The following is an 11115-nucleotide window of genomic DNA, read 5'->3' as shown; positions in this document are numbered from 1 at the left end:
CAGCTCTCAGAGCTGTTTAGATGACCTTACTGAAATGACCCAGGTAACGGGTGTCTGTCCCATCCTAGTTTTCCAGAGAGGGCTTTTTTCTTAAAGATCCATTCCAATGCTAAGCACTCCCATTCTCAATAGTTTTTGTTCTGGATTTAATATCTAATACAGGAGACTAAATGGGGTTTCTTCTCTTTGTGCTTAGAAGAGATAGTAAACTGCATTCCAAACTCCTTAAGAAATTTGGAGGAATCACCTAATTATTTATAATGCTCAACAAAATTCAATGCAGACTTCTCGACAGGGGTAGCCGTGAGGCCTGTCGCGATCGTGGATGGGTAACCAGGTGGGCCGGGGCCCAAACAGTGCCGGGTCAGGGAGGCAGAGGCCGGGCTCTCTCCGAAGACCAGGCAGGGCCCATTCAGGCCTGCCATGGAAACCAGAGCAACGCCGGACCAGCGGGAATTGTGGCTCCCACGTCGCGACCTGTCTTTTCTCTCCTGGACCCTTTCCCCGAGATTTCTTGGTGTGGCTGCTCCCTAAAGGAGCCCACCTGCCGACGGTTGAGAGTTTTCAGTGAACTCAGCCCAGGAGAAAGATGCAGCCCTTGCTCCTTGCTGGCCACCGCCCCTCCGCCTTGGTGACCGCACCCGGGGTGCCCTCCTGGTTCAGTTCCGGCAGCCTTCGGCCAGCGGCCTCTCACAGAACACCAGCAGCCTGTACACCAGCAACGGTGTGGCCGCCAGCAACAAGCTCAGGCTGTCCTGCAACCAGATCACCACGGTCATCAACGTCTCGGTGGAGGTAGAGAACACCTTATACCAGGACACCCAGTAGCTGCAGGTGCTTGTGGCCGATGCACCCATCTCGTGCCTCTACGACTTCCTGGGCCCCGTTGCTGAGGGCACCCACGATCCAGAAATGAAGCACGGCCGCCCTCTGCTGCGCAGAGTCGCCGTTTCTGCTCCAGCGCTCGGCCGCCCTCAGCTCTGCTGCCTCGCGAAGGACCAGGCCCGGCCCTGCCAGACACCCATGGCGGGACTAGGCCGCGCCTGCACTTATCCCGCCCAACAACGGTTTTTGGGAGCAGTTTGTCCACTAGGAGTTCCAGCTGTTTGGCAAGAACACTGCACACACCATCAACTCCCTGATGGACGTGATCCCTAACATCTATGAGAAAGAGGTTGGTTTGATGGCAGCCAAACGGTGAGCCATCCTGGCGAGCCCCTGCCCCAGGGGTCAGAGGTGCGGGTCTGCAGTTGATCCTACACCAAGATCTGAACTTGAACATTCTACTTTAGTTGATACAGAAAATCTGATGATGGCTCTTATAAGGCCAAGAAAAAAGGGAGGGTGACTGCAGTTTTTAACCTTATAATCCGTAACTTTGAAGAATAAAACTCCCTAAATATAAGATGGTGAAAATAAGTTTCCTACCCTGTGAGTGCCAGAGCACGACTACTGGGACCAGGCCAGGGAGGAGGTGAGGCAGGTGGTGCCCATTCAGATGGACCTGCCAGCAGTGCTCAGTGCAAGTGGCAGGCCTGGAGTCCTACAGCCCTCCCCCCCGTCCCACTTCTCAGGAGCAAGTCAGCCAGAATCCCACTTCATTCTTTGGAGCGCAGAGCCAGGGCCTTAGGCATCATGGCTCCTGTACCTCTCACAGTAAGTGCCAATTTGCTAGATAAGTGATCAAGTGGTGCTCTGGGAGCCCTGGGAGCCTCAGGCCACCCTTCCCCCGACCTTCAACCATAGCAGTCTAACTCTGGGTTTATAGATTGGACTGAAGCATAAGATAGTTTTTGAAGAAAGCATTTCATTACATAAAATTTAAAAATAATTTTTGAGTGCTGTTCCAGATGGCAAGGTGTCAAGGTGCCTGTGGTGACTTCCCAGCAGCCTTTGATGAAAGGTGGCATTAGTCCCTTTCTCTGGGGGTGAGTGCTGAGAGAGCAGGCTTGATGTCAGGCCTCAAGGTTTTCCCTTGGCTTGGAAGGTTGGAGGTGTGGGCTGGGACCTGGTGCTGTCATCATGTGACCTGTAGCTTCTCAGAGGTTCGGTTTCCTTATCAGTCTCCACAGTGACAGCCCTTCTCTCCCAGAGTTGTGAGGATTAAAGGACTGCTAGCAGTGTGACTGGCACAGGGTACTTGCTTACAGTAAAGGGTGGCTCTTAGTATTAATGCTACTCTCAGGCCCTGCTGGTCCCTGGTCTGTGCCTTCATCCTCATAACAGCATTCCCCCCATCTATGCACAGCCCTTTATTGTTTGCAAAGTGATGTTCCCCAAAATCATCCATCCTGTGGGGGGAGGGGGAAGTTTAAGTTCCTTTCAGATGGTATGTCAGGGGAAGCCTAGATTTAGCAGCCTTTTCAGAATCCCATTGTATGTCCAAAGGTTGTGAAGCAAGGAGCATGATTCCAGCTATTCCTCAAACATCTTGTTTAGAATCATTGACCATTTAAACCAGTGCTTCAGTCTGGCTAACCACCAAGCTCTACGGGGGCACTTGCCCAAGGGACAATGGAGTTGGCCCTACCACTAGGCCCTGGAATGTGGGATTGTTTAAACTCCTCAGGTACCTAACCATGTGGCTTGGGACCAACTATTCTAAATGAAAGTTCTGGAGACAATATATGAAATAAAGCAAAGCACAACTGCTCTGACTGATGCAGAGCTGTGGGTCTGGAGCCCAGTGGAGCTGGGCTGAACATTCTTTCTCTTCAAATGTTCCCCTACCTCACAAAGAAGTGCCCAGGGATGAAACTGGGGAGAGAGATGAATGAAAAATCACTGCTCTGGACTGATCTTGTTTTACAGATGGAAAAACAGTCCCACAGAATATCAGGGCTGTTGTGGCAGAGCCCCCCAAAGCAGCCTCTCTGGCAGAAACTCAGATGGAAAATGTAAAGTACTTTTTAAGAGACATTTATTTGGATATATATCCAAATCTTATTTTCGTTTGAAAAAATTCCAAGTTAACATACCATAAAATTAAAATTTTTTTGGATGTACAAGTTCTGAGGGTTTGACACATGTAAGGTTTTATATAACCATCACCAATCAGAACACAGAGCAGTTCCCTTACTCCTAAATATTCTCTCATGCTTCCGCTCTGTAGTCAAGCCCTCACACCACCCTGACCTCTGGCAAACAGTGATCTGTTTTCCATCCCTGTGGAGTTGCCTTTTCTAAGGTGTCACATAAATGTAGTCATGCATGATTTGACCTCTGGAGGCTGGCTTCTTTCCCTGGGCATGATGTCTTGGAGATTCATCCATGTTGTTGCTTTTTGGTGGTGTTCCATGGTATGGATAATACCGGTTTGTTTTACATTCACCAGGTGAAAGATAAGGGTTTTTTCCATTTTTCCAGTGATTGTGAATAAAGCTTCTATGAACATTTATGTAAAAAAATTCAGTGCATGTCAGCATTTATTTGCAACAGATATATGGCCGGTCATTTCTAAATGGAAGTAAGAATGCTGAAAAAATTTTGAGAATAGTATATTAGGCGCAAGTATCACAATTTCTAATCTGTAGTAGCTAGGTCTGATATCCCATTAATAGGGCTGGATTCATGGGCATGTGACTTATACAGTCTCACAAGACCCGTGTGTAGAAGGGCTCTCACTTGGTTTAATGCTCTGCGGGAACTCTCTTGAGATTTTGCACTGGGCCCCACAAATTATGTAGTCAGATTAATAATCGTAATCAATGGTAAAATTTCAAATCTCCTACTCTTTTCAAGGTCTCTTGGATGTTTACATCTCACAGTTTTTTTTTTTTCCTTTACCCTTTTGTTTCCCAGTTAATAGAACTAGAATATTCTGTAAAACAGGAGCACAACCTCTGGAGGTAAAAAAGGTTATCGCTGAGAAATTTAAGAACATCTGTTCCCCCCACCTGGTAAATAAGCCTTGGCTGTTGGTACGTTTGAGGTTATGTCTGGGTCACCAGGGAGTCTAGCCATGCCTGATCTATAAGGAGTACTGAGATGACATTTTATGGCAGAGAAGAATGCCACCAGGAAGCTGTCTTTCCCTTGAGACCTCACTTGTCTCCTCCACTGTGACTGTACATGGTTATAGTGCTGCATAATTGTCCAAGTTATTAATTTATCGCTTTTAAAGTCTCCAAAGCCTCTTTCTCTGAGCCCAGTTTGACCAAGACTAATTGTCATGGGGTAGTGTATGAGTTTCCTAAGGCTGTCATGATAAATTGCCACAAACTTGGTGGCTTAAAAAAACAGAAATTAATTTTCTCACAGTTCTGGAGGCTAGCCAGCCAAAATCAAGATGTCAGCAGGGTTGGTTCCTTCTGGAGGCTAAGAGGGAGAATTGTTCCATGCCTCTCTCCTAGCTTCTGGTGGCTGCTGGCAGTGCTTGGCATTCCTTGGCTTATAAATGGATCATTCCAGTCTCTGCTTCCTTCTTTACGTGGACGTCCTCCCTGTGTCTCTGTGTGTTCTCTTCTTCTGTCTGTCTGCTCTCATCAGGACATGGGTCATTGGATTTAGGGCCCACCCTGATAATCCAGGATGATCGCATCTTGAGATACTTAATTCCATCAACAAAGGCCTTTTTCCAAATAAGCTCACATTCACAGGATCCAGTTGGACATATATTTTGGGAGCCACAGTTCAACCCACCACAGGTAGTATATGCCTTTTGGCCAGTAAAATCCTTTAAGCTTCTGTGAGCCAAATCATTCCTGTCTTAAATAATGTTACCTAGTCCTCTAGGGGTTGTAGCCAAAGTGAAGGATGGATCCTGGACTCACTCACTGGTGGGCACTGGTACCAGCTTGTGCCAGAATACAGAAACTGATAAATTTCCTGGGATTTTGCAAGCCTGTTGTTTCACACAGCCATTATTAAAAGTTAAATTAGGGGCTTCCCTGGTGGCGCAGTGCCGATGCAGGGGACATGGGTTCGTGCCCCGGTCTGGGAAGATCCCACATGCTGCGGAGCGGCTGGGCCCGTGAGCCATGGCCGCTGAGCCTGCGCGTCCGGAGCCTGTGCTCCGCAACGGGAGAGGCCATAACAGAGAGAGGCCCACGTACCGCAAAACAAAAACAAAAAACCAAACCAAACCAAACAAAAAAAGTTAAATTACACAAACTTACAGTTAAATAAGTTATACTAAAACCCCAAATTATATATACTCAAAACTCATCACTTCCTAATTATCTTACTTCATTTTATTATTATGCTCTCTTGAGGTTATTTACTTCTATTGTATCTTTATGGTGTGTTGCTGAGCATCTCTTTCTCAACTCCAAGTGCAGTCGCATTGATAGCTTCAAATGAGCCATGGTGGGAATATTTACACTGTGGAAATTGGCAAGTGCAACGCATCAGGGCCTACCCTCTCCCCCAGAGCCAGTTTTTAAACATTTTGCAGCACACTGCTGATCCTGGCAACCATGACAGTGTGTACCAGAAACTTCTGAGCAAGAATCAGCAAAAGCACCCTATGACTATAGATACTACATACTCTGGGTGTTTAAAGTTAGCTATGATTTCAGTAAGTAATTCATTAAATATGCATAATTAAATGTGATCTACAATTTTTAACTTATTATGACTTTACCTATTATTAAATGCACTAGCCAAAAATACCCTTTGCCAGTCTACGGTATCCTCACTTTTGTTTGAGAATAATGCCATTGAAACTTTTGTGATAACATAAATAGTTTCAAGGTGCAAAGTTGATAGTTTGTTAACACTAGCAAACTTTTTATTTGGGCCAGTTCAGGGATAAGATGACAAAGATGTTCTGTGAAACTTGGAGTTGGCCAGGCTTTTAACTTGCTGTGACCTAAGGAAATATTTTAGTTTGATCTACTTTTTCTTTTTTCTTTGGTATACATTGGCACCTCAGGCATTAGCTGGAAGTGAATTAAATGGCCTAGAAGCTGTAATTCTGCAGCCAGAGAGATATTAGAATAGAATTGATTATCTGGTGGCGTTTGCATATGGAAGCAGCCCTCCTGCCTATTCATTTCCATTTTAACCTAAGAGGTATGTGGGAAGCTTGTTAACACCCTTAGAGGGTTTGGTCCCTCTGCCTGTGTGACGTCCGAACCAGGCATGAATACGTAAAATCCATAAAAGAGAAATCATAAATAAAAGCAAACTTTGACAGAGGAGAAAAATGCTTCCAAAAATATTAGAAACTCCATCTTTAGGTAGTATCAAATAAAAAACAAATCCAGACTTAGGTAAGGAGGGACTTTATTTGAAAAGACTATTGCAGTTGAGAGAGGGGGGGTGACTATTATAGTAAGAGGAAAGAAACTACTGCAACAGAAGACTCTGACCATAATAATATCTACAAATGTTGTCAAGGCCAGGCAGAAAGGGGTTTCTTTTAAAGGGAGGAGTAAACAAGGTTAGAAAGATCTGAGTGTGGGGAATGGGGGGAGCAGGGGATTGATTGGTGAGTTCAGCAGAAAATGTCTTTTTTTCTGTGGTCAGCTGATTCTCAGGAGAGGCTGTTAAGGGGTTTTGTTCTGTGTCCCAGTGCTTGCTTAAGCCCAAGGGTGGCCCAGAGTTCAGGGTCCTGGGGGAAGGAGAGAAGCCTGATGAAAGTTTGGTCAAGTCACGTTAGTGTCCAGATTGTTCAGTGGGGACAAACAGTTCAACCAATATTTTAGAAGACAAAGAATGGAAATTTCAAGGGTCTGTGTCTGGCCTTGTCATAGATAAACAGTGGGGTCATCCGTGGGTTTTATTGGGTTGGCCAAAAGGTTTCTTTGGGTTTTTCTGTAACATCTTATGTATAAGTTACATGTGAAAGGGTGATTCTTTGCAATAAGCTGTTTTCTGAAATACGAAAGAATGTATTGATCATCCCTGTTTTCCAGGAATACAGGACTCAGGTAAAGTTCTACATTTTCAGCAGCTAATGCAGTTCACTCCATATTTTACATTAGACTTCAGCTCTAATCCTGTGCTCTATTTGAGAGGCTGTATCAGATATTTTTGTTTTGTTTTATGTTACCCCTTAATTTAAAAAAATGCCTCTGGAATTACTTGGTAGAAGTAAAAATTTTGCATGGGGCAGGGCTTGTACCTTCTATTGCTGTCACAAACAATCTGTGTTGTCCTTCAACACAAGTTCCTAATACTACCTGCAAGATTTAAGATGTCACCAAAATCTTTTTGTAATTGGAAACTGCTATAATTCAGAATTTGCAATAACCTCACAGTGCTCTGAAACTTGGATAAACCTCCTTTCTAAAGCCAGCACAGATTCAACCTTCCTTTCTTTCCTCTTTTCAGTTTTTTTCCTTTCCCTTCTCTCCCTCTAACTAATATCATTTTTATGTTGGGAAGCACTATAGACGAATTATATTCTCTATAAAGAGTTACTATATCCAGACTTCCCAATTTCAATTAACACTAGAATGTTATAGAGCATAACATACTGTTGCTTGATTCAGAAAGCAACTTAAGGAATTTTTTGTGTCATTAGAACTATAATCATGAACTATTGATTGCTGTTGAGAGAACACGGTCTTAGGGCCAGACACACAGACCTATATTTGACTGTCAGTCCTCCCACTTATTGCCTATATAAATCCTTGAGCATGTCACTAAAACTTTCTGAGTGCTTTTCCACGTCTTCAAAATGCAGGCAATAAGATGTGCTAATGGCATAATTGTGAGGATTAAACAGAATGAATTTGCATGTGCAAAAGAACGCCAAGACTAGGTACTGAGCACATGCGAGTAGCCTTCTGTAATTTACTGAATGCTAGTACTTGCAGCAAACTAGACCAGCCACTCTAGGGTCCAACTTTTGAGGAGCTTACAATCTGATTGGGCAATCATATAGATACATGTAAGATATGTAAATGCATATCAATTGACATTTTCAGAAAACTCACCTAGGACTTTGCAAACTTTTATTACCGTTTGAAATTTATCTTGTAATTCGATCCTGGTTCTCAATCACAATTTAATTTTAGATGGCTCCTTTTATCACCATCCCTCTGCCTTCTGCATTGGGCACATGGCCCCCTTGGCATCAAAATTTTACTGTTGGAAAAACTGTGCCCCTCCCCGCCTTGCACTATATTAGTAGTCATTTCTGCGGTTTCATTGTGTGCAAGGTGTAGATCTGGACAGGAATCTTTGTCTTCCAGACCTGTCGTTCTCTCTCTCTACCTGCTGGTTTGCATCTCAGTTGCCCAGCACAGACTAGTTTTCACTATGAAGTGGCTGCCAAACACCAAGTCAGCCAAAGAAAACTCCCTGCTTCCCTCCCTCCACGAGTAGGAAATTATGGGTAAAAGAAGAGAAGCATCCATAAATAAATAAATTGTGTAGCAGAGATCGATGATTACAAGCTTCTTTTGGTGTCTGCCAATAGGGCTGACCATAATTAATCTTTTACAGGTTTTGGAGAAACATTCAGAGGCTCATGGATTTTAAAAATGGAGCACAGAATTACCAACAGAAAGTCTAGATAATATAGTTGATGTACAGTGAACAGGTCACAGATAGTTGGGAATAATTAATTTGGTTGGGTACAACCTAACCAAATTAAACCCCCGCACTTTTTAAAACTTCTAATTTGAAATAATTGTAGATTCACAGGAATTTGCAAAAATAATATAGAAAGAGGTCTCATGTATCCTTCACCCAGTTCCTTAAGGGCAACCATAGTATAATATTACAACCAGGCAAATGGCATTTGTAGAATCTACTGAGGTTACACAAATTTTACCAATTGTGTGTGTGTGTGTGTGTGTGTGTGTGTGTGTGTGTGTGTGTAGTTCTATGCAATTTCATCACATTTGTAGATTGGTGTAGTCACCACCACAGTCAGGATATAGAACTGTTCCATCAGTCTTGCCTACAATCCCTTTATAGCCATACCTATCCCCTGTCCCCATTCCTAAACCCAATCTGTTCTCCATCTGCATAATTTTGTTATTTTAAAATTAAATGACAAAATGGAATCATACAGTACCTTTTGAGGCTGGCTTATTTTACTTAGCATGCCTTTGAGGTCCATCCAAGTTGTTGCCTGCAACAATAGTTTGCTTTTTTTTTTTTTTAATTGCTGAGTGGTATTCCATGATATTGATGTACAAGTTTGTTTAGTCACTAATCCGTTTCTATTTTTTGGCTATCAAAAAAAGCTACTGTCATGCTTAATTTTATGTGTCAATTTGGCTAGGTTATGGTACGCAGTTGGATTCCATATGGAGCTAGCTCCACCCTCTGCGCCTTCTCACCTGTCCCAGGCTCTTCACTCTTAGTCCCCATTCCAGGGGCCCTTGCATGAAAAAAATGGCAGCCCCCGTGCCGGGGGAGGTTGTCTTGCTTATCCAGACCATTAGAATGGTGGTCTCTGCAGCCAGTCCTGGTGACTCAGTACATAGCTGTAGTTCTAGTGAGAACTAAAAAACGTTTCATACCCCCTACTTGTGAACCCAAATATGAATCAGAAAAGGAGTTTATAGAATGCCCAGAAGGTGGGACTGGTCATGCCTCTGGAACATTTGGAGCATCTCACACGTCTGACCTGTACAGCTGGTGTCTTCGATGCCTGTGTTCCTCCTGAGGGTGATGCTCTCATGTCATTTCTTTCAAAGGAAGCCTGACACAGAGCACTGAGCAGTGGAAGAAGAATGTTGCCTCGCAATTGTCCGTTCGGAAGATAAAAGAATATGATGCTAATTTTAAAACGAAGGACTTCCCTGAAAAAGCTAAGGATATCTTCATGGCCGCTCACATTTATCTAAACAACTTAGATCACGACTGGCTTCACACCTTGGTGACTAATCACTGTTTTCTGGATGTCGTCTGGGACATCAAACATAAGCCCATCTGCCAGAACTTTGTAGAATCTTTAGAACCACTCCAGTGGTTCAGATTCACTGCTGAAGTCTGTGAAAGCAGAGCAACATGTATGGCCAGGTCACTGTCCTCATGCACATCCAGCAGACTCTGACTGTCTATGATCAGTTTGGCTGTTTGATGTATGGACAGGAAGATGTGGCCAATGATGTCCTGGAGTATGTTGTATTTGAAAAGCACCTGATAAATCCCTTTGGGAGCTGGATTATGCAACAGTACCCCCATGGATACTTCCTAAGCAGCCCAACCCTAAGACAGTAATGATCCCTGGACCCCAGCTGAAACTGTGGGAAGAACCACAAGGAGAAGCCCATAAGCCTCAGCTAACCTGATGGCAAAAATGACTCCTGAGATGAAGCACGGGTGAGGTGGCTGGAAGCAGAGAAGTCTATGAATCGGAGAGCTGGGAAGTCATCCATCTCCATGATGCTGTAGAAGGAACTACCTTGGTTCTCTCCCATCCTGCTTAGGTCTTTTTAGCAGTCTCATCCTCAACAACCATGGCTGATGGCTGGGCTCAGGTGGGTGGCTGGTATGCACAGCCATGCACCTCCGTCTTCTCCTCCCCCTTCCCTTCCTCCTTTTCCTCTTCCTCCCCCTCCTCTACCACCACCTCTTCCTCCTTCTACTAATTGCACATCTAGCTTCTGAGTCTAGATGAAAGGCAGTATGTTTCAGAGAACATCTGATACCAGTTTTCCCCACAGCAGAGGCTGTCAGGAGCAAACTGGCAGAATTTTCTTTCTAATCACAGGGCAGGGACCAGAGTTTGAAATAAAACACTGTCAGGGTGTTGGACAAATTGTGGGTTCTGTACTTCTCCTGGTTCAGGCTAGAAGTAGGCCTGCCTTTAAAATGGCAGAAATGAAAGATAAGCTTCGTTGTGAGTGATGTGACTTCCAGGAAATCCAGACTTGGGAAAAATAATTAGTGTTTATAAAAGATGGTGTCATTAAGAGGGTCTTTTCTCATACATGGACTCACTGAATCATCATATGTATTTCATAGGGGAATGTAAATCCAAAGAAATCATTTATCCCTGAAAAAACCAAACAAAAAACAAACCCCACTCCCCCTCCCTCCACCAAACACCAGTCTGATATTGCTGTGAAGGTATTTTTCTGGATGCGATTAACATTTACACAGTAGACTTTGAGTAAAGCAGATTTCCCTTCATAATGTGGATGGGCTTCATTCAATCAGTTGAAAGTCTTAAAAGAAAAGTCTTAGATTTCCCCAGGGAGGAAG

The 11115-nt window shown here is 43.9% G+C and overlaps 2 pseudogenes; both read left to right on the top strand.

The window, feature by feature from the left end:
- The first annotated feature begins 325 nt into the window (after nucleotides 1-325).
- LOC136136021 (dual specificity protein phosphatase 18-like) lies at nucleotides 326-1201 on the top strand (annotated as a pseudogene).
- A 434-nt stretch (nucleotides 1202-1635) lies between these two features.
- LOC136136020 (large ribosomal subunit protein mL45-like) lies at nucleotides 1636-10199 on the top strand (annotated as a pseudogene).
- Nucleotides 10200-11115: the final 916 nt, after the last annotated feature.

The sequence above is a fragment of the Phocoena phocoena genome, chromosome 16 (genome assembly GCF_963924675.1).
Source record: "Phocoena phocoena chromosome 16, mPhoPho1.1, whole genome shotgun sequence".
NCBI lineage: Eukaryota > Metazoa > Chordata > Mammalia > Artiodactyla > Phocoenidae > Phocoena > Phocoena phocoena.
The sequence above is the reverse complement of the archived record's forward strand: the minus strand, read 5'-3'. Positions and strand labels throughout refer to the sequence as shown.